Consider the following 20,175-nt stretch of genomic DNA (forward strand, 5'->3'; position numbering starts at 1 on the left):
ATGGAATGTTACATTATGACATCATAATGGAATTTTGCATTTTGACATCATAATGGAATGTTACATTATGACATCATAATGGAATTTTGCATTATGACATCATAATGGAATGTTACATTATGACGTCATAATGGCATTTTGCATTATGACATCATAATGGAATTTTGCATTATGACATCATAATGGAATGTTACATTATGACGTCATAATGGAATTTTGCATTATGACATCATAATGGAATTTTACATTATGACATCATAATGGAATTTTGCATTATGACATCATAATGGAATTTTACATTATGACATCATAATGGAATTTTGCATTATGACATCATAATGGAATTTTGCATTATGACATCATAATGGAATGTTACATTATGACGTCATAATGGCATTTTGCATTATGACATCATAATGGAATTTTGCATTAAGACATCATAATGGAATGTTACATTATGACATCATAATAAAATTTTGCATTATGACATCATAATGGAATGATACATTATGACATCATAATGGAATTTTTCATTATGACATCATAATGGGATTTTACATTATGACATCATAATGGAATTTTGCATTATGACATCATAATGGAATTTTACATTATGACATCATAATGGAATTTTACATTATGACATCATAATGGAATTTTGCATTATGACATCATAATGGAATTTTGCATTATGACATCATAATGGAATGTTACATTATGACATCATAATGGGATTTTTTATTATGACATCATAATGGAATTTTGCATTATGACATCATAATGGAATTTTGCATTATGACATCATAATGGAATGTTACATTATGACGTCATAATGGCATTTTCCATTATGACATCATAATGGAATTTTGCATTATGACATCATAATGGAATGTTACATTATGATGTCATAATGGAATTTTGCATTATGACATCATAATGGAATTTTACATTATGACATCATAATGGAATTTTGCATTATGACATCATAATGGAATTTTGCATTATGACATCATAATGGAATTTTGCATTATGACATCATAATGGAATTTTACATTATGACATCATAATGGAATTTTGCATTATGACATCATAATGGAATTTTGCATTATGACATCATAATGGAATTTTGCATTATGACATCATAATGGAATTTTGCATTATGACATCATAATGGAATTTTTTATTATGACATCATAATGGAATTTTTTATTATGACATCATAATGGAATTTTGCATTATGACATCATAATGGAATTTTGCATTATGACATCATAATGGAATGTTACATTATGACGTCATAATGGCATTTTGCATTATGACATCATAATGGAATTTTGCATTATGACATCATGATGGAATGTTACATTATGATGTCATAATGGAATTTTGCATTATGACATCATAATGGAATTTTACATTATGACATCATAATGGAATTTTGCATTATGACATCATAATGGAATTTTACATTATGACATCATTATGGAATTTTACATTATGACATCATAATGGAATTTTGCATTATGACATCATAATGGAATTTTGCATCATGACATCATAATGGAATGTTACATTATGACGTCATAATGGCATTTTGCATTATGACATCATAATGGAATTTTGCATTATGACATCATAATGGAATGTTACATTATGATGTCATAATGGAATTTTGCATTATGACATCATAATGGAATTTTACATTATGACATCATAATGGAATTTTGCATTATGACATCATAATGGAATTTTGCATTATGACATCATAATGGAATTTTGCATTATGACATCATAATGGAATTTTGCATTATGACATCATAATGGAATTTTGCATTATGACATCATAATGGAATGTTACATTATGACATCATAATGGAATTTTGCATTATGACATCATAATGGAATGTTACATTATGACATCATAATAGAATTTTGCATTATGACATCATAATGGAATTTACATTATGACATCATAATGGAATTTTACATTATGACATCATAATGGAATTTTGCATTATGACATCATAATGGAATGTTACATTATGACATCATAATGGAATTTTGCATTATGACATCATAATGGAATGTTACATTATGACATCATAATGGAATTTTGCATTATGACATCATAATGGAATGTTACATTATGACATCATAATGGAATTTTGCATTATGACATCATAATGGAATGTTACATTATGACATCATAATGGCATTTTGCATTATGACATCATAATGGAATTTTGCATTATGACATCATAATGGAATGTTACATTATGACATCATAATGGAATTTTGCAATATGACATCATAATGGGATTTTACATTATGACATCATAATGGAATTCTGCATTATGACATCATAATGGAATTTTGCATTATGACATCATAATGGAATGTTACATTATGACATCATAATGGAATTTTGCATTATGACATCATAATGGAATGTTACATTATGACATCATAATGGAATTTTGCATTATGACATCATAATGGAATGTTACATTATGACATCATAATGGAGTTTTGCATTATGACATCATAATGGAATTTTACATTATGACATCATAATGGAATTTTGCATTATGACATCATAATGGAATTTTGCATTATGACATCATAATGGAATGTTACATTATGACATCATAATGGAATTTTGCATTATGACATCATAATGGAATGTTACATTATGACATCATAATGGAATGTTACATTATGACATCATAATGGAATTTTGCATTATGACATCATAATGGAATGTTACATTATGACATCATAATGGAATTTTGCATTATGACATCATAATGGAATGTTGCATTATGACATCATAATGGAATTTTGCATTATGACATCATAATGGAATGTTGCATTATGACATCATAATGGAATTTTACATTATGACATCATAATGGAATTTTGCATTATGACATCATAATGGAATGTTGCATTATGACATCATAATGGAATTTTACATTATGACATCATAATGGAATGTTGCATTATGACATCATAATGGAATTTTGCATTATGACATCATAATGGAATTTTGCATTATGACATCATAATGGAATTTTGCATTATGACATCATAATGGAATTTTGCATTATGACATCATAATGGAATGTTACATTATGACATCATAATGGAATTTTGCATTATGACATCATAATGGAATGTTGCATTATGACATCATAATGGAATTTTGCATTATGACATCATAATGGAATTTTGCATTATGACATCATAATGGAATGTTACATTATGACGTAATAATGGCATTTTGCATTATGACATCATAATGGAATTTTGCATTAAGACATCATAATGGAATGTTACATTATGACATCATAATAAAATTTTGCATTATGACATCATAATGGAATGATACATTATGACATCATAATGGAATTTTTCATTATGACATCATAATGGGATTTTACATTATGACATCATAATGGAATTTTGCATTATGACATCATAATGGAATTTTACATTATGACATCATAATGGAATTTTACATTATGACATCATAATGGAATTTTGCATTATGACATCATAATGGAATTTTGCATTATGACATCATAATGGAATGTTACATTATGACATCATAATGGAATTTTTTATTATGACATCATAATGGAATTTTGCATTATGACATCATAATGGAATTTTGCATTATGACATCATAATGGAATTTTGCATTATGACATCATAATGGAATTTTGCATCATGACATCATAATGGAATGTTACATTATGACGTCATAATGGAATTTTGCATTATGACATCATGATGGAATGTTACATTATGATGTCATAATGGAATTTTGCATTATGACATCATAATGGAATTTTACATTATGACATCATAATGGAATTTTGCATTATGACATCATAATGGAATTTTACATTATGACATCATTATGGAATTTTACATTATGACATCATAATGGAATTTTGCATTATGACATCATAATGGAATTTTGCATCATGACATCATAATGGAATGTTACATTATGACGTCATAATGGCATTTTGCATTATGACATCATAATGGAATTTTGCATTATGACATCATAATGGAATGTTACATTATGATGTCATAATGGAATTTTGCATTATGACATCATAATGGAATTTTACATTATGACATCATAATGGAATTTTGCATTATGACATCATAATGGAATTTTGCATTATGACATCATAATGGAATTTTGCATTATGACATCATAATGGAATTTTGCATTATGACATCATAATGGAATTTTGCATTATGACATCATAATGGAATGTTACATTATGACATCATAATGGAATTTTGCATTATGACATCATAATGGAATGTTACATTATGACATCATAATAGAATTTTGCATTATGACATCATAATGGAATTTAAATTATGAGCTCATAATGGAATTTGGCATTATGACATCATAATGGAATGATACATTATGACATCATAATGGAATTTTGCATTTTGACATCATAATGGAATGTTACATTATGACATCATAATGGAATTTTGCATTATGACATCATAATGGAATTTTACATTATGACATCATAATGGAATTTTGCATTATGACATCATAATGGAATTTTGCATTATGACATCATAATGGAATTTTTAATTATGACATCATAATGGAATTTTACATTATGACATCATAATGGAATTTTGCATCATGACATCATAATGGAATTTTTCATTATGACATCATAATGGAATTTTACATTATGACATCATAATGGAGCTTTGCATTATGACATCATAATGGAATTTTTCATTATGACATCATAATGGGATTTTACATTATGACATCATAATGGAATGTTACATTATGACATCATAATAGAATTTTGCATTATGACATCATAATGGAATGTTGCATTATGACATCATAATGGAATTTTACATTATGACATCATAATGGAATATTGCATTATGACATCATAATGGAATGTTACATTATGACATCATAATGGAATTTTGCATTATGACATCATAATGGAATGTTACATTATGACATCATAATGGAATTTTGCATTATGACATCATAATGGAATGTTGCATTATGACATCATAATGGAATTTTGCATTATGACATCATAATGGAATGTTGCATTATGACATCATAATGGAATTTTACATTATGACATCATAATGGAATTTTGCATTATGACATCATAATGGAATTTTGCATTATGACATCATAATGGAATTTTGCATTATGACATCATAATGGAATTTTGCATTATGACATCATAATGGAATTTTGCATTATGACATCATAATGGAATGTTACATTATGACATCATAATGGAATTTTGCATTATGACATCATAATGGAATGTTGCATTATGACATCATAATGGAATTTTGCATTATGACATCATAATGGAATTTTGCATTATGACATCATAATGGAATGTTACATTATGACGTAATAATGGCATTTTGCATTATGACATCATAATGGAATTTTGCATTAAGACATCATAATGGAATGTTACATTATGACATCATAATAAAATTTTGCATTATGACATCATAATGGAATGATACATTATGACATCATAATGGAATTTTTCATTATGACATCATAATGGGATTTTACATTATGACATCATAATGGAATTTTGCATTATGACATCATAATGGAATTTTACATTATGACATCATAATGGAATTTTACATTATGACATCATAATGGAATTTTGCATTATGACATCATAATGGAATTTTGCATTATGACATCATAATGGAATGTTACATTATGACATCATAATGGAATTTTTTATTATGACATCATAATGGAATTTTGCATTATGACATCATAATGGAATTTTGCATTATGACATCATAATGGAATTTTGCATTATGACATCATAATGGAATTTTGCATCATGACATCATAATGGAATGTTACATTATGACGTCATAATGGCATTTTGCATTATGACATCATAATGGAATTTTGCATTATGACATCATAATGGAATGTTACATTATGATGTCATAATGGAATTTTGCATTATGACATCATAATGGAATTTTACATTATGACATCATAATGGAATTTTGCATTATGACATCATAATGGAATTTTACATTATGACATCATAATGTTATTTTGCATTATGACATCATAATGGAATTTTGCATTATGACATCATAATGGAATGTTACATTATGACATCATAATGGAATTTTGCATTATGACATCATAATGGAATGTTACATTATGACATCATAATAGAATTTTGCATTATGACATCATAATGGAATTTACATTATGACATCATAATGGAATTTTACATTATGACATCATAATGGAATTTTGCATTATGACATCATAATGGAATGTTACATTATGACATCATAATGGAATTTTGCATTATGACATCATAATGGAATGTTACATTATGACATCATAATGGAATTTTGCATTATGACATCATAATGGAATGTTACATTATGACATCATAATGGCATTTTGCATTATGACATCATAATGGAATTTTGCATTATGACATCATAATGGAATGTTACATTATGACATCATAATGGAATTTTGCATTATGACATCATAATGGGATTTTACATTATGACATCATAATGGAATTTTGCATTATGACATCATAATGGAATTTTGCATTATGACATCATAATGGAATGTTACATTATGACATCATAATGGAATGTTACATTATGACATCATAATGGAATTTTGCATTTTGACATCATAATGGAATGTTACATTATGACATCATAATGGAATTTTGCATTATGACATCATAATGGAATGTTACATTATGACGTCATAATGGCATTTTGCATTATGACATCATAATGGAATTTTGCATTATGACATCATAATGGAATGTTACATTATGACGTCATAATGGAATTTTGCATTATGACATCATAATGGAATTTTACATTATGACATCATAATGGAATTTTGCATTATGACATCATAATGGAATTTTACATTATGACATCATAATGGAATTTTGCATTATGACATCATAATGGAATTTTGCATTATGACATCATAATGGAATGTTACATTATGACGTCATAATGGCATTTTGCATTATGACATCATAATGGAATTTTGCATTAAGACATCATAATGGAATGTTACATTATGACATCATAATAAAATTTTGCATTATGACATCATAATGGAATGATACATTATGACATCATAATGGAATTTTTCATTATGACATCATAATGGGATTTTACATTATGACATCATAATGGAATTTTGCATTATGACATCATAATGGAATTTTACATTATGACATCATAATGGAATTTTACATTATGACATCATAATGGAATTTTGCATTATGACATCATAATGGAATTTTGCATTATGACATCATAATGGAATGTTACATTATGACATCATAATGGGATTTTTTATTATGACATCATAATGGAATTTTGCATTATGACATCATAATGGAATTTTGCATTATGACATCATAATGGAATGTTACATTATGACGTCATAATGGCATTTTCCATTATGACATCATAATGGAATTTTGCATTATGACATCATAATGGAATGTTACATTATGATGTCATAATGGAATTTTGCATTATGACATCATAATGGAATTTTACATTATGACATCATAATGGAATTTTGCATTATGACATCATAATGGAATTTTGCATTATGACATCATAATGGAATTTTGCATTATGACATCATAATGGAATTTTACATTATGACATCATAATGGAATTTTGCATTATGACATCATAATGGAATTTTGCATTATGACATCATAATGGAATTTTGCATTATGACATCATAATGGAATTTTGCATTATGACATCATAATGGAATTTTTTATTATGACATCATAATGGAATTTTTTATTATGACATCATAATGGAATTTTGCATTATGACATCATAATGGAATTTTGCATTATGACATCATAATGGAATGTTACATTATGACGTCATAATGGCATTTTGCATTATGACATCATAATGGAATTTTGCATTATGACATCATGATGGAATGTTACATTATGATGTCATAATGGAATTTTGCATTATGACATCATAATGGAATTTTACATTATGACATCATAATGGAATTTTGCATTATGACATCATAATGGAATTTTACATTATGACATCATTATGGAATTTTACATTATGACATCATAATGGAATTTTGCATTATGACATCATAATGGAATTTTGCATCATGACATCATAATGGAATGTTACATTATGACGTCATAATGGCATTTTGCATTATGACATCATAATGGAATTTTGCATTATGACATCATAATGGAATGTTACATTATGATGTCATAATGGAATTTTGCATTATGACATCATAATGGAATTTTACATTATGACATCATAATGGAATTTTGCATTATGACATCATAATGGAATTTTGCATTATGACATCATAATGGAATTTTGCATTATGACATCATAATGGAATTTTGCATTATGACATCATAATGGAATTTTGCATTATGACATCATAATGGAATGTTACATTATGACATCATAATGGAATTTTGCATTATGACATCATAATGGAATGTTACATTATGACATCATAATAGAATTTTGCATTATGACATCATAATGGAATTTACATTATGACATCATAATGGAATTTTACATTATGACATCATAATGGAATTTTGCATTATGACATCATAATGGAATGTTACATTATGACATCATAATGGAATTTTGCATTATGACATCATAATGGAATGTTACATTATGACATCATAATGGAATTTTGCATTATGACATCATAATGGAATGTTACATTATGACATCATAATGGAATTTTGCATTATGACATCATAATGGAATGTTACATTATGACATCATAATGGCATTTTGCATTATGACATCATAATGGAATTTTGCATTATGACATCATAATGGAATGTTACATTATGACATCATAATGGAATTTTGCAATATGACATCATAATGGGATTTTACATTATGACATCATAATGGAATTCTGCATTATGACATCATAATGGAATTTTGCATTATGACATTATAATGGAATGTTACATTATGACATCATAATGGAATTTTGCATTATGACATCATAATGGAATGTTACATTATGACATCATAATGGAATTTTGCATTATGACATCATAATGGAATGTTACATTATGACATCATAATGGAGTTTTGCATTATGACATCATAATGGAATTTTACATTATGACATCATAATGGAATTTTGCATTATGACATCATAATGGAATTTTGCATTATGACATCATAATGGAATGTTACATTATGACATCATAATGGAATTTTGCATTATGACATCATAATGGAATGTTACATTATGACATCATAATGGAATGTTACATTATGACATCATAATGGAATTTTGCATTATGACATCATAATGGAATGTTACATTATGACATCATAATGGAATTTTGCATTATGACATCATAATGGAATGTTGCATTATGACATCATAATGGAATTTTGCATTATGACATCATAATGGAATGTTGCATTATGACATCATAATGGAATTTTACATTATGACATCATAATGGAATTTTGCATTATGACATCATAATGGAATGTTGCATTATGACATCATAATGGAATTTTACATTATGACATCATAATGGAATGTTGCATTATGACATCATAATGGAATTTTGCATTATGACATCATAATGGAATTTTGCATTATGACATCATAATGGAATTTTGCATTATGACATCATAATGGAATTTTGCATTATGACATCATAATGGAATGTTACATTATGACATCATAATGGAATTTTGCATTATGACATCATAATGGAATGTTGCATTATGACATCATAATGGAATTTTGCATTATGACATCATAATGGAATTTTGCATTATGACATCATAATGGAATGTTACATTATGACGTAATAATGGCATTTTGCATTATGACATCATAATGGAATTTTGCATTAAGACATCATAATGGAATGTTACATTATGACATCATAATAAAATTTTGCATTATGACATCATAATGGAATGATACATTATGACATCATAATGGAATTTTTCATTATGACATCATAATGGGATTTTACATTATGACATCATAATGGAATTTTGCATTATGACATCATAATGGAATTTTACATTATGACATCATAATGGAATTTTACATTATGACATCATAATGGAATTTTGCATTATGACATCATAATGGAATTTTGCATTATGACATCATAATGGAATGTTACATTATGATGTCATAATGGAATTTTGCATTATGACATCATAATGGAATTTTACATTATGACATCATAATGGAATTTTGCATTATGACATCATAATGGAATTTTGCATTATGACATCATAATGGAATTTTACATTATGACATCATAATGGAATTTTGCATTATGACATCATAATGGAATTTTGCATTATGACATCATAATGGAATTTTGCATTATGACATCATAATGGAATTTTGCATTATGACATCATAATGGAATGTTACATTATGACATCATAATGGAATTTTTTATTATGACATCATAATGGAATTTTGCATTATGACATCATAATGGAATTTTGCATTATGACATCATAATGGAATTTTGCATTATGACATCATAATGGATTTTTGCATTATGACATCATAATGGAATGTTACATTATGACGTCATAATGGCATTTTGCATTATGACATCATAATGGAATTTTACATTATGACATCATAATGGAATTTTGCATTATGACATCATAATGGAATGTTACATTATGACATCATAATGGAATTTTGCATTATGACATCATAATGGAATGTTACATTATGACATCATAATGGAATTTTGCATTATGACATCATAATGGAATGTTACATTATGACATCATAATGGCATTTTGCATTATGACATCATAATGGAATTTTGCATTATGACATCATAATGGAATGTTACATTATGACATCATAATGGAATTTTGCATGATGACATCATAATGGGATTTTACATTATGACATCATAATGGAATTTTGCATTATGACATCATAATGGAATTTTGCATTATGACATCATAATGGAATTTTGCATTATGACATCATAATGGAATTTTGCATTATGACATCATAATGGAATTTTGCATTATGACATCATAATGCAATTTTGCATTATGACATCATAATGGAATTTTGCATTATGACATCATAATGGAATTTTGCATTATGCCATCATAATGGAATTTTGCATTATGACATTATAATTGAATTTTACATTATGACATCATAATGGAATGTTACATTATGACATCATAATGGAATTTTGCATTATGACATCATAATGGAATTTAAATTATGAGCTCATAATGGAATTTGGCATTATGACATCATAATGGAATGATACATTATGACATCATAATGGAATTTTGCATTTTGACATCATAATGGAATGTTACATTATGACATCATAATGGAATTTTGCATTATGACATCATAATGGAATTTTACATTATGACATCATAATGGAATTTTGCATTATGACATCATAATGGAATTTTGCATTATGACATCATAATGGAATTTTTAATTATGACATCATAATGGAATTTTACATTATGACATCATAATGGAATTTTGCATCATGACATCATAATGGAATTTTTCATTATGACATCATAATGGAATTTTACATTATGACATCATAATGGAGCTTTGCATTATGACATCATAATGGAATTTTTCATTATGACATCATAATGGGATTTTACATTATGACATCATAATGGAATGTTACATTATGACATCATAATAGAATTTTGCATTATGACATCATAATGGAATGTTGCATTATGACATCATAATGGAATTTTACATTATGACATCATAATGGAATATTGCATTATGACATCATAATGGAATGTTACATTATGACATCATAATGGAATTTTGCATTATGACATCATAATGGAATGTTACATTATGACATCATAATGGAATTTTGCATTATGACATCATAATGGAATGTTGCATTATGACATCATAATGGAATTTTGCATTATGACATCATAATGGAATGTTGCATTATGACATCATAATGGAATTTTACATTATGACATCATAATGGAATGTTGCATTATGACATCATAATGGAATTTTGCATTATGACATCATAATGGAATTTTGCATTATGACATCATAATGGAATTTTGCATTATGACATCATAATGGAATTTTGCATTATGACATCATAATGGAATGTTACATTATGACATCATAATGGAATTTTGCATTATGACATCATAATGGAATGTTGCATTATGACATCATAATGGAATTTTGCATTATGACATCATAATGGAATTTTGCATTATGACATCATAATGGAATGTTACATTATGACGTAATAATGGCATTTTGCATTATGACATCATAATGGAATTTTGCATTAAGACATCATAATGGAATGTTACATTATGACATCATAATAAAATTTTGCATTATGACATCATAATGGAATGATACATTATGACATCATAATGGAATTTTTCATTATGACATCATAATGGGATTTTACATTATGACATCATAATGGAATTTTGCATTATGACATCATAATGGAATTTTACATTATGACATCATAATGGAATTTTACATTATGACATCATAATGGAATTTTGCATTATGACATCATAATGGAATTTTGCATTATGACATCATAATGGAATGTTACATTATGACATCATAATGGAATTTTTTATTATGACATCATAATGGAATTTTGCATTATGACATCATAATGGAATTTTGCATTATGACATCATAATGGAATTTTGCATTATGACATCATAATGGAATTTTGCATCATGACATCATAATGGAATGTTACATTATGACGTCATAATGGCATTTTGCATTATGACATCATAATGGAATTTTGCATTATGACATCATAATGGAATGTTACATTATGATGTCATAATGGAATTTTGCATTATGACATCATAATGGAATTTTACATTATGACATCATAATGGAATTTTGCATTATGACATCATAATGGAATTTTACATTATGACATCATAATGTTATTTTGCATTATGACATCATAATGGAATTTTGCATTATGACATCATAATGGAATGTTACATTATGACATCATAATGGAATTTTGCATTATGACATCATAATGGAATGTTACATTATGACATCATAATAGAATTTTGCATTATGACATCATAATGGAATTTACATTATGACATCATAATGGAATTTTACATTATGACATCATAATGGAATTTTGCATTATGACATCATAATGGAATGTTACATTATGACATCATAATGGAATTTTGCATTATGACATCATAATGGAATGTTACATTATGACATCATAATGGAATTTTGCATTATGACATCATAATGGAATGTTACATTATGACATCATAATGGCATTTTGCATTATGACATCATAATGGAATTTTGCATTATGACATCATAATGGAATGTTACATTATGACATCATAATGGAATTTTGCATTATGACATCATAATGGGATTTTACATTATGACATCATAATGGAATTTTGCATTATGACATCATAATGGAATTTTGCATTATGACATCATAATGGAATGTTACATTATGACATCATAATGGAATGTTACATTATGACATCATAATGGAATTTTGCATTTTGACATCATAATGGAATGTTACATTATGACATCATAATGGAATTTTGCATTATGACATCATAATGGAATGTTACATTATGACGTCATAATGGCATTTTGCATTATGACATCATAATGGAATTTTGCATTATGACATCATAATGGAATGTTACATTATGACGTCATAATGGAATTTTGCATTATGACATCATAATGGAATTTTACATTATGACATCATAATGGAATTTTGCATTATGACATCATAATGGAATTTTACATTATGACATCATAATGGAATTTTGCATTATGACATCATAATGGAATTTTGCATTATGACATCATAATGGAATGTTACATTATGACGTCATAATGGCATTTTGCATTATGACATCATAATGGAATTTTGCATTAAGACATCATAATGGAATGTTACATTATGACATCATAATAAAATTTTGCATTATGACATCATAATGGAATGATACATTATGACATCATAATGGAATTTTTCATTATGACATCATAATGGGATTTTACATTATGACATCATAATGGAATTTTGCATTATGACATCATAATGGAATTTTACATTATGACATCATAATGGAATTTTACATTATGACATCATAATGGAATTTTGCATTATGACATCATAATGGAATTTTGCATTATGACATCATAATGGAATGTTACATTATGACATCATAATGGGATTTTTTATTATGACATCATAATGGAATTTTGCATTATGACATCATAATGGAATTTTGCATTATGACATCATAATGGAATGTTACATTATGACGTCATAATGGCATTTTCCATTATGACATCATAATGGAATTTTGCATTATGACATCATAATGGAATGTTACATTATGATGTCATAATGGAATTTTGCATTATGACATCATAATGGAATTTTACATTATGACATCATAATGGAATTTTGCATTATGACATCATAATGGAATTTTGCATTATGACATCATAATGGAATTTTGCATTATGACATCATAATGGAATTTTACATTATGACATCATAATGGAATTTTGCATTATGACATCATAATGGAATTTTGCATTATGACATCATAATGGAATTTTGCATTATGACATCATAATGGAATTTTGCATTATGACATCATAATGGAATTTTTTATTATGACATCATAATGGAATTTTTTATTATGACATCATAATGGAATTTTGCATTATGACATCATAATGGAATTTTGCATTATGACATCATAATGGAATGTTACATTATGACGTCATAATGGCATTTTGCATTATGACATCATAATGGAATTTTGCATTATGACATCATAATGGAATGTTACATTATGATGTCATAATGCAAAATTCCATTATGATGTCATAATTTATGACATCATAATGGAATTTTGCATTATGACATCATAATGGAATTTTACATTATGACATCATTATGGAATTTTACATTATGACATCATAATGGAATTTTGCATTATGACATCATAATGGAATTTTGCATCATGACATCATAATGGAATGTTACATTATGACGTCATAATGGCATTTTGCATTATGACATCATAATGGAATTTTGCATTATGACATCATAATGGAATGTTACATTATGATGTCATAATGGAATTTTGCATTATGACATCATAATGGAATTTTACATTATGACATCATAATGGAATTTTGCATTATGACATCATAATGGAATTTTGCATTATGACATCATAATGGAATTTTGCATTATGACATCATAATGGAATTTTGCATTATGACATCATAATGGAATTTTGCATTATGACATCATAATGGAATGTTACATTATGACATCATAATGGAATTTTGCATTATGACATCATAATGGAATGTTACATTATGACATCATAATAGAATTTTGCATTATGACATCATAATGGAATTTACATTATGACATCATAATGGAATTTTACATTATGACATCATAATGGAATTTTGCATTATGACATCATAATGGAATGTTACATTATGACATCATAATGGAATTTTGCATTATGACATCATAATGGAATGTTACATTATGACATCATAATGGAATTTTGCATTATGACATCATAATGGAATGTTACATTATGACATCATAATGGCATTTTGCATTATGACATCATAATGGAATTTTGCATTATGACATCATAATGGAATGTTACATTATGACATCATAATGGAATTTTGCAATATGACATCATAATGGGATTTTACATTATGACATCATAATGGAATTCTGCATTATGACATCATAATGGAATTTTGCATTATGACATCATAATGGAATGTTACATTATGACATCATAATGGAATTTTGCATTATGACATCATAATGGAATGTTACATTATGACATCATAATGGAATTTTGCATTATGACATCATAATGGAATGTTACATTATGACATCATAATGGAGTTTTGCATTATGACATCATAATGGAATTTTACATTATGACATCATAATGGAATTTTGCATTATGACATCATAATGGAATTTTGCATTATGACATCATAATGGAATGTTACATTATGACATCATAATGGAATTTTGCATTATGACATCATAATGGAATGTTACATTATGACATCATAATGGAATGTTACATTATGACATCATAATGGAATTTTGCATTATGACATCATAATGGAATGTTACATTATGACATCATAATGGAATTTTGCATTATGACATCATAATGGAATGTTGCATTATGACATCATAATGGAATTTTGCATTATGACATCATAATGGAATGTTGCATTATGACATCATAATGGAATTTTACATTATGACATCATAATGGAATTTTGCATTATGACATCATAATGGAATGTTGCATTATGACATCATAATGGAATTTTACATTATGACATCATAATGGAATGTTGCATTATGACATCATAATGGAATTTTGCATTATGACATCATAATGGAATTTTGCATTATGACATCATAATGGAATTTTGCATTATGACATCATAATGGAATTTTGCATTATGACATCATAATGGAATGTTACATTATGACATCATAATGGAATTTTGCATTATGACATCATAATGGAATGTTGCATTATGACATCATAATGGAATTTTGCATTATGACATCATAATGGAATTTTGCATTATGACATCATAATGGAATGTTACATTATGACGTAATAATGGCATTTTGCATTATGACATCATAATGGAATTTTGCATTAAGACATCATAATGGAATGTTACATTATGACATCATAATAAAATTTTGCATTATGACATCATAATGGAATGATACATTATGACATCATAATGGAATTTTTCATTATGACATCATAATGGGATTTTACATTATGACATCATAATGGAATTTTGCATTATGACATCATAATGGAATTTTACATTATGACATCATAATGGAATTTTACATTATGACATCATAATGGAATTTTGCATTATGACATCATAATGGAATTTTGCATTATGACATCATAATGGAATGTTACATTATGACATCATAATGGAATTTTTTATTATGACATCATAATGGAATTTTGCATTATGACATCATAATGGAATTTTGCATTATGACATCATAATGGAATTTTGCATTATGACATCATAATGGAATTTTGCATCATGACATCATAATGGAATGTTACATTATGACGTCATAATGGCATTTTGCATTATGACATCATAATGGAATTTTGCATTATAACATCATAATGGAATGTTACATTATGATGTCATAATGGAATTTTGCATTATGACATCATAATGGAATTTTACATTATGACATCATAATGGAATTTTGCATTATGACATCATAATGGAATTTTACATTATGACATCATAATGTTATTTTGCATTATGACATCATAATGGAATTTTGCATTATGACATCATAATGGAATGTTACATTATGACATCATAATGGAATTTTGCATTATGACATCATAATGGAATGTTACATTATGACATCATAATAGAATTTTGCATTATGACATCATAATGGAATTTACATTATGACATCATAATGGAATTTTACATTATGACATCATAATGGAATTTTGCATTATGACATCATAATGGAATGTTACATTATGACATCATAATGGAATTTTGCATTATGACATCATAATGGAATGTTACATTATGACATCATAATGGAATTTTGCATTATGACATCATAATGGAATGTTACATTATGACATCATAATGGCATTTTGCATTATGACATCATAATGGAATTTTGCATTATGACATCATAATGGAATGTTACATTATGACATCATAATGGAATTTTGCATTATGACATCATAATGGGATTTTACATTATGACATCATAATGGAATTTTGCATTATGACATCATAATGGAATTTTGCATTATGACATCATAATGGAATGTTACATTATGACATCATAATGGAATGTTACATTATGACATCATAATGGAATTTTGCATTTTGACATCATAATGGAATGTTACATTATGACATCATAATGGAATTTTGCATTATGACATCATAATGGAATGTTACATTATGACGTCATAATGGCATTTTGCATTATGACATCATAATGGAATTTTGCATTATGACATCATAATGGAATGTTACATTATGACGTCATAATGGAATTTTGCATTATGACATCATAATGGAATTTTACATTATGACATCATAATGGAATTTTGCATTATGACATCATAATGGAATTTTACATTATGACATCATAATGGAATTTTGCATTATGACATCATAATGGAATTTTGCATTATGACATCATAATGGAATGTTACATTATGACGTCATAATGGCATTTTGCATTATGACATCATAATGGAATTTTGCATTAAGACATCATAATGGAATGTTACATTATGACATCATAATAAAATTTTGCATTATGACATCATAATGGAATGATACATTATGACATCATAATGGAATTTTTCATTATGACATCATAATGGGATTTTACATTATGACATCATAATGGAATTTTGCATTATGACATCATAATGGAATTTTACATTATGACATCATAATGGAATTTTACATTATGACATCATAATGGAATTTTGCATTATGACATCATAATGGAATTTTGCATTATGACATCATAATGGAATGTTACATTATGACATCATAATGGGATTTTTTATTATGACATCATAATGGAATTTTGCATTATGACATCATAATGGAATTTTGCATTATGACATCATAATGGAATGTTACATTATGACGTCATAATGGCATTTTCCATTATGACATCATAATGGAATTTTGCATTATGACATCATAATGGAATGTTACATTATGATGTCATAATGGAATTTTGCATTATGACATCATAATGGAATTTTACATTATGACATCATAATGGAATTTTGCATTATGACATCATAATGGAATTTTGCATTATGACATCATAATGGAATTTTGCATTATGACATCATAATGGAATTTTACATTATGACATCATAATGGAATTTTGCATTATGACATCATAATGGAATTTTGCATTATGACATCATAATGGAATTTTGCATTATGACATCATAATGGAATTTTGCATTATGACATCATAATGGAATTTTTTATTATGACATCATAATGGAATTTTTTATTATGACATCATAATGGAATTTTGCATTATGACATCATAATGGAATTTTGCATTATGACATCATAATGGAATGTTACATTATGACGTCATAATGGCATTTTGCATTATGACATCATAATGGAATTTTGCATTATGACATCATGATGGAATGTTACATTATGATGTCATAATGGAATTTTGCATTATGACATCATAATGGAATTTTACATTATGACATCATAATGGAATTTTGCATTATGACATCATAATGGAATTTTACATTATGACATCATTATGGAATTTTACATTATGACATCATAATGGAATTTTGCATTATGACATCATAATGGAATTTTGCATCATGACATCATAATGGAATGTTACATTATGACGTCATAATGGCATTTTGCATTATGACATCATAATGGAATTTTGCATTATGACATCATAATGGAATGTTACATTATGATGTCATAATGGAATTTTGCATTATGACATCATAATGGAATTTTACATTATGACATCATAATGGAATTTTGCATTATGACATCATAATGGAATTTTGCATTATGACATCATAATGGAATTTTGCATTATGACATCATAATGGAATTTTGCATTATGACATCATAATGGAATTTTGCATTATGACATCATAATGGAATGTTACATTATGACATCATAATGGAATTTTGCATTATGACATCATAATGGAATGTTACATTATGACATCATAATAGAATTTTGCATTATGACATCATAATGGAATTTACATTATGACATCATAATGGAATTTTACATTATGACATCATAATGGAATTTTGCATTATGA

Source organism: Eleutherodactylus coqui, chromosome 8 (genome assembly GCF_035609145.1).
Source record: "Eleutherodactylus coqui strain aEleCoq1 chromosome 8, aEleCoq1.hap1, whole genome shotgun sequence".
In the NCBI taxonomy this organism is placed as follows: domain Eukaryota; kingdom Metazoa; phylum Chordata; class Amphibia; order Anura; family Eleutherodactylidae; genus Eleutherodactylus; species Eleutherodactylus coqui.